Raw genomic sequence first — 8,505 nt, forward strand, 5'->3', positions numbered from 1 at the left:
CAACATATGTTTTTCTTAGAATTTATGAAAAATCGACTAAGTCCGAGATGCCTTTAAGTAGGGATGCTGTATTAAGATGGGAGATTAAGGAGATCAAGATTCATCTCCATGCAGCATCCCATTCATCTCGCAGCATCCTAACATATGTTTTTCTTAGAATTTATGAAAAATCGACTTAGTCCGAGATGCCTTCAAGTAGGGATGCTGTATTGAGATGGGAGATGTAGGAGATCAAGATTCATCTCCATGCAGCATCCCATTCATCTCCCAGCATCCTCACATATGAATTTCTTAGAATTTATGAAAAATCGACTAAGTCCGAGATGCCTTTAAGTAGGGATGCTGTATTAAGATGGGAGATGAAGAAGATCAAGATTCATCTCCATGCAGCATCCCATTCATCTCCCAGCATCCTAACATATGAATTTCTATGAATTTATGAAAAATCGACTAAGTCCGAGATGGCTTTAAGTAGGGATGCTGTATTGAGATGGGAGATGAAGGAGATCAATATTCATCTCCATGCAGCATCCCATTCATCTCCCAGCATCCTCACATATGAATTTCTTAGAATTTATGAAAAATCGACTAAGTCCGATATGCCTTTAAGTAGGGATGCTGTATTAAGATGGGAGATGGAGAAGATCAAGATTCATCTCCATGCAGCATCCCATTCATCTCGCAGCATCCTAACATATGTGTTTCTTAGAATTTATGAAAATTCGACTAAGTCCGAGATGCCTTTCAGTAGGGATGCTGTATTGAGATGAGAGATGTAGGAGATCAAGATTCATCTCCATGCAGCATCCCATTCATCTCCCAGCATCCTCGCATATGAATTTCTTAGAATTTATGAAAAATCGACTAAGTCCGAGATGGCTTTAAGTAGGGATGCTGTATTGAGATGGGAGATGTAGGAGATCAAGATTCATCTCCATGCAGCATCCCATTCATCTCGCAGCATCCTTACATATGAATTTCTATGAATTCATGAAAAATCGACTAAGTCCGAGATTCCTTTAAGTAGGGATGCTGTATTGAGATGGGAGATGTAGGAGATCAAGATTCATCTCCATGCAGCATCCCATTCATCTCGCAGCATCCTTACATATGAATTTCTATGAATTCATGAAAAATCGACTAAGTCCGAGATTCCTTTAAGTAGGGATGCTGTATTGAGATGGCAGATGTAGGATATCAAGATTCATCTCCATGCAGCATCCCATTCATCTCCCAGCATCCTCACATATGAATTTCTTAGAATTTATGAAAAATCGACTAAGTCCGAGATGGCTTTAAGTAGGGATGCTGTATTGAGATGGGAGATGTAGGAGATCAAGATTCATCTCCATGCAGCATCCCATTCATCTCCCAGCATCCTCGCATATGAATTTCTTAGAATTTATGAAAAATCGACTAAGTCCGAGATGGCTTTAAGTAGGGATGCTGTATTGAGATGGGAGATGAAGGAGATCAAGATTCATCTCCATGCAGCATCCCATTCATCTCGCAGCATCCTTACATATGAATTTCTATGAATTCATGAAAAATCGACTAAGTCCGAGATTCCTTTAAGTAGGAATGCTGTATTGAGATGGGAGATGTAGGAGATCAAGATTCATCTCCATGCAGCATCCCATTCATCTCGCAGCATCCTTACATATGAATTTCTATGAATTCATGAAAAATCGACTAAGTCCGAGATTCCTTTAAGTAGGGATGCTGTATTGAGATGGGAGATGTAGGAGATCAAGATTCATCTCCATGCAGCATCCCATTCATCTCCCAGCATCCTCACATATGAATTTCTTAGAATTTATGAAAAATCGACTAAGTCCGAGATGGCTTTAAGTAGGGATGCTGTTTTGAGATGGGAGATGTAGGAGATCAAGATTCATCTCCATGCAGCATCCCATTCATCTCGCAGCATCCTTACATATGAATTTCTATGAATTCATGAAAAATCGACTAAGTCCGAGATTCCTTTAAGTAGGGATGCTGTATTGAGATGGGAGATGTAGGAGATCAAGATTCATCTCCATGCAGCATCCCATTCATCTCGCAGCATCCTTACATATGAATTTCTATGAATTCATGAAAAATCGACTAAGTCCGGGATTCCTTTAAGTAGGGATGCTTTATTGAGATGGGAGATGTAGGAGATCAAGATTCATCTCCATGCAGCATCCCATTCATCTCCCAGCATCCTCACATATGAATTTCTTAGAATTTATGTAAAATCGACTAAGTCCGATATGCCTTTAAGTAGGGATGCTGTATTGAGATGGGAGATGTAGGAGATCAAGATTCATCTCCATGCAGCATCCCATTCATCTCCCAGCATCCTCACATATGAATTTCTTAGAATTTATGAAAAATCGACTAAGTCCGAGATGGCTTTAAGTAGGGATGCTGTTTTGAGATGGGAGATGTAGGAGATCAAGATTCATCTCCATGCAGCATCCCATTCATCTCGCAGCATCCTTACATATGAATTTCTATGAATTCATGAAAAATCGACTAAGTCCGAGATGCCTTTAAGTAGGGATGCTGTATTAAGATGGGAGATTAAGAAGATCAAGATTCATCTCCATGCAGCATCCCATTTATCTCGCAGCATCCTAACATATGTTTTTCTAAGAATTTATGAAAAATCGACTAAGTCCGAGATGCCTTTAAGTAGGGATGCTGTATTGAGATGGGAGATGGAGTAGATCAAGATTCATCTCCATGCAGCATCCCATTCATCTCGCAGCATCCTAACATATGAATTTCTATGAATTTATGAAAAATCGACTTAGTCCGAGATGGCTTTAAGTAGGGATGCTGTATTAAGATGGGAGATGTAGGAGATCAAGATGCATCTCCATGCAGCATCCCATTCATCTCGCAGCATCCTAACATATGTTTTTCTTAGAATTTATGAAAAATCGACTAAGTCCGAGATGCATTTAAGTAGGGATGCTGTATTAAGATGGGAGATGGAGTAGATCAAGATTCATCTCCATGCAGCATCCCATTCATCTCGCAGCATCCTAACATATGAATTTCTATGAATTTATGAAAAATCGACTAAGTCCGAGATGCCTTTCAGTAGGGATGCTGTATTAAGATGGGAGATGGAGAAGATCAAGATTTATCTCCATGCAGCATCCCATTCATCTCCCAGCATCCTAACATATGTTTTTCTAAGAATCTATGAAAAATCGACTAAGTCCGAGATGCCTTTAAGTAGGGATGCTGTATTAAGATGGGAGATGAAGAAGATCAAGATTCATCTCCATGCAGCATCCCATTTATCTCGCAGCATCCTAACATATGTTTTTCTAAGAATTTATGAAAAATCGACTAAGTCCGAGATACCTTTCAGTAGGGATGCTGTATTATGATGGGAGATGAAGAAGATCAAGATTCATCTTTATGCAGCATCCCATTCATCTCGCAGCATCCTACCATATGTTTTTCTAAGAATCTATGAAAAATCGACTAAGTCCGAGATGCCTTTAAGTAGGGATGTTGTACTAAGATGGGAGATGAAGAAGATCAAGATTCATCTCCATGCAGCATCCCATTTATCTCGCAGCATCCTAACATATGTTTTTCTAAGAATCTATGAAAAATCGACTAAGTCCGAGATGCCTTTAAGTAGGGATGCTGTATTAAGATGGGAGATGAAGATCAAGATTCATCTCCATGCAGCATCCCATTTATCTCGCAGCATCCTAACAAATGTTTTTCTAAGAATTTATGGAAAATCGACTAAGTCCGAGATGCCTTTAAGTAGGGATGCTGTGTTAAGATGGGAGATGAAAAAGATCAAGATTTATCTCCATGCAGCATCCCATTCATCTCCCAGCATCCTAACATATGTTTTTCTAAGAATCTATGAAAAATCGACTAAGTCCGAGATGCCTTTAAGTAGGGATGCTGTATTAAGATGGGAGATGAAGAAGATCAAGATTCATCTCCATGCAGCATCCCATTTATCTCGCAGCATCCTAACATATGTTTTTCTAAGAATTTATGAAAAATCGACTAAGTCCGAGATGCCTTTCAGTAGGGATGCTGTATTATGATGGGAGATGAAGAAGATCAAGATTCATCTTTATGCAGCATCCCATTCATCTCGCAGCATCCTACCATATGTTTTTCTAAGAATCTATGAAAAATCGACTAAGTCCGAGATGCCTTTAAGTAGGGATGCTGTATTAAGATAGGAGATGTAAAAGATCAAGATTTATCTCCATGCAGCATCACATTCATCTCTCAGCATCCTAACATATGTTTTTCTTAGAATTTATGAAAAATCGACTAAGGCCGAGATGCCTTTAAGTAGGGATGCTGTATTATGATGGGAGATGAGGAAGATCAAGATTCATCTCCATGCAGCATCCCATTCATCTCGCAGCATCCTAACATATGTTTTACTTAGAATTTATGAAAAATCGACTAAGTCCGAGGTGCCTTTAAGTAGTTATGCTGTATTAAGACGGGAGATGAAGAAGATCAAGATTCATCTCCATGCAGCATCCCATTCATCTCGCAGCATCCTACCATATGTTTTTCTAAGAATCTATGAAAAATCGACTAAGTCCGAGATGCCTTTAAGTAGGGATGCTGTACTAAGATGGGAGATGAAGAAGATCAAGATTCATCTCCATGCAGCATCCCATTTATCTCGCAGCATCCTAACATATGTTTTTCTTAGAATTTATGAAAAATCGACTAAGTCCGAGATGCCTTTAAGTAGGGATGCTGTATTAAGATGGGAGATGAAGAAGATCAAGATTCATCTCCATGCAGCATCTCATTCATCTCGCAGCATCCTAACATATGATTTTCTTAGAATTTATGAAAAATCGACTAAGTCCGAGATGCCTTTAAGCAGGGATGCTGTATTAAGATGGGAGATGAAGAAGATCAATATTCATCTCCATGCAGCATCCCATTCATCTCCCAGCATCCTAACATATGAATTTATTAGAATTTATGAAAAATCGACTAAGTCCGAGATGCCTTTAAGTAGGGATGCTGTATAAAGATGGGAGATGAAGAAGATCAAGATTCATCTCCGTGCAGCATCTTATTCATCTCGCAGCATCCTAACATATGTTTTTCTTAGAATTTATGAAAAATCGACTAAGTCCGAGATGCCTTGAAGTAGGGATGCTGTATTAAGATGGGAGATGACGAAGATCAAGATTCATCTCCATGCAGCATCTCATTCATCTCGCAGCATCCTAACATATGAATTTCTTAGAATTTATGAAAAATCGACTAAGTCCGAGATGCCTTTAAGTAGGGATGCTGTATTAAGATGGGAGATGACGAAGATCAAGATTCATCTCCATGCAGCATCTCATTCATCTCGCAGCATCCTAACATATGAATTTCTTAGAATTTATGAAAAATCGACTAAGTCCGAGATGCCTTTAAGTAGGGATGCTGTATTAAGATGGGAGATGAAGAAGATCAAGATTCATCTCCATGCAGCATCCCATTCATCTCGCAGCATCCTAACATATGTTTTTCTTGGAATTTATAAAAAATCGACTAAGTCCGAGATGCCTTTAAGTAGGGATGCTGTATTGAGATGGGAGATGAAGAAGATCAAGATTCATCTCCATGCAGCATCCCATTCATCTCCCAGCATCCTTACATATGAATTTCTTAGAATTTATCACATGACATTAACCTAAGAGAGCATGCAGCGTATTATCCCAATGCAAAGTAAACGATAGACTCGCCCTAGTTCAGTGCTTCAACCAAGTGATGACTTCAATATGGCTAGTGTGTGAAGTATAAAGTATAGTCCTCCCCTGGTCCACACTGCTTCGGCGGTCCTGGGTAAGATAGTTAATTCTAGCTTGCCCTATGTGGAAGAGGACACCATACTTAATACTGTGGTGTAATGAACAAAGTATAGTCCTCCACTGGTCCACGCTGCTCCGGCGGTCCTGGGTAAGATAGTTTATTCTAGCTTGCCCTATGTGGAAGAGGGCATACAAGACAAAGTATAGTTCTCCCCTGGTCCACGCTGCTTCGGCGGTCCTGGGTAAGATAGTTAATTCTAGCTTGCCCTATGTGGAAGAGAGCATACATGAACCAAGAACGAAGGTTATGATCGAGGAATGATTCGACAACTAACCGATGGTATGAAATGTGAAGAATTCAAGCAAGCACACAATCAAGTCATCACTTGGGCATGCTCGATAGCCAACCCTATGACATTAACCTAGTAGAGCATGCGAAAACCAATATATATGTAAACGATGCCCCTCCCTAGTTCAGCGCTTCAACCAAGTGATGACTTCAGAATGGCTAAATCAAATCGGTTCAAAACATACCATCGGTACCCTATTGAAACACACAAGTCGATATCAAACCTCATGATTGTGTAGTCCTCCACTGGTCCACACTGCTCCGGCGGTCCTGGGTAAGATAGTTCATTCTAGCTTGCCCTATGTGGAAGAGGGCACATTACTCAATACTGTGGTGTTATGAACAAAGTATAGTCCTCCACTGGTCCACGCTGCTTCGGCGGTCCTGGGTAAGATAGTTCATTCTAGCTTGCCCTATGTGGAAGAGGACTCAATACCCTACCTGTTGAGCTTGAAACAAAGTCATCACTTGGGCATGCTCATATTGCCATACAATATTCCATTATCTACTAATGAGCATGCAGCTATATGATTATAACCTGTAAACGATTACCCCGCCGTAGTTCAGCGCTTCAACCAAGTGATGACTTCAGTATGGCTAGTGTGTGAAGTATAAAGTATAGTCCTCCCCTGGTCCACACTGCTTCGGCGGTCCTGGGTAAGATAGTTAGTTCTAGCTTGCCCTATGTGGAAGAGGACACCATACTTAATACTGTGGTGTAATGAACAAAGTATAGTCCTCCACTGGTCCACGCTGCTTTGCAGTCCTGGGTAAGATAGTTAGTTCTAGCTTGCCCTATGTGGAAGAGGGCATACAAGACAAAGTATAGTTCTCCCCTGGTCCACGCTGCTCCGGCGGTCCTGGGTAAGATAGTTAATTCTAGCTTGCCCTATGTGGAAGAGGACTCAATACCCTACCTGTTGAGCTTGAAACAAAGTCATCACTTGGGCATGCTCTATAGCCAATCACATGACATTAACCTAAGAGAGCATGCAGCGTATTATCCCAATGCAAAGTAAACGATAGACTCGCCCTAGTTCAGTGCTTCAACCAAGTGATGACTTCAATTTGGCTAGTGTGTGAAGTATAAAGTATAGTCCTCCCCTGGTCCACACTGCTTCGGCGGTCCTGGGTAAGATAGTTAATTCTAGCTTGCCCTATGTGGAAGAGGACACCATACTTAATACTGTGGTGTAATGAACAAAGTATAGTCCTCCACTGGTCCACGCTGCTCCGGCGGTCCTGGGTAAGATAGTTTATTCTAGCTTGCCCTATGTGGAAGAGGGCATACAAGACAAAGTATAGTTCTCCCCTGGTCCACGCTGCTTCGGCGGTCCTGGGTAAGATAGTTAATTCTAGCTTGCCCTATGTGGAAGAGAGCATACATGAACCAAGAACGAAGGTTATGATCGAGGAATGATTCGACAACTAACCGATGGTATGAAATGTGAAGAATTCAAGCAAGCACACAATCAAGTCATCACTTGGGCATGCTCGATAGCCAACCCTATGACATTAACCTAGTAGAGCATGCGAAAACCAATATATATGTAAACGATGCCCCTCCCTAGTTCAGCGCTTCAACCAAGTGATGACTTCAGAATGGCTAAATCAAATCGGTTCAAAACATACCATCGGTACCCTATTGAAACACACAAGTCGATATCAAACCTCATGATTGTGTAGTCCTCCACTGGTCCACACTGCTCCGGCGGTCCTGGGTAAGATAGTTCATTCTAGCTTGCCCTATGTGGAAGAGGGCACATTACTCAATACTGTGGTGTTATGAACAAAGTATAGTCCTCCACTGGTCCACGCTGCTTCGGCGGTCCTGGGTAAGATAGTTAGTTCTAGCTTGCCCTATGTGGAAGAGGGCATACAAGACAAAGTATAGTTCTCCCCTGGTCCACGCTGCTTCGGCGGTCCTGGGTAAGATAGTTAATTCTAGCTTGCCCTATGTGGAAGAGAGCATACATGAACCAAGAACGAAGGTTATGATCGAGGAATGATTCGACAACTAACCGATGGTATGAAATGTGAAGAATTCAAGCAAGCACACAATCAAGTCATCACTTGGGCATGCTCGATAGCCAACCTCATGACATTAACCTAGTAGAGCATGCGAAAACCAATATATATGTAAACGATGCCTCCCTAGTTCAGCGCTTCAACCAAGTGATGACTTCAGAATGGCTAAATCAAATCGGTTCAAAACATACCATCGGTACCCTATTGAAACACACAAGTCGATATCAAACCTCATGATTGTGTAGTCCTCCACTGGTCCACGCCGCTTCGGCCGTCCTGGGTAAAATGGAACATTCCAGCTTGCCCTATGTGGAA

The sequence above is a fragment of the Anopheles coustani genome (assembly GCF_943734705.1).
Source record: "Anopheles coustani chromosome X unlocalized genomic scaffold, idAnoCousDA_361_x.2 X_unloc_18, whole genome shotgun sequence".
NCBI lineage: Eukaryota > Metazoa > Arthropoda > Insecta > Diptera > Culicidae > Anopheles > Anopheles coustani.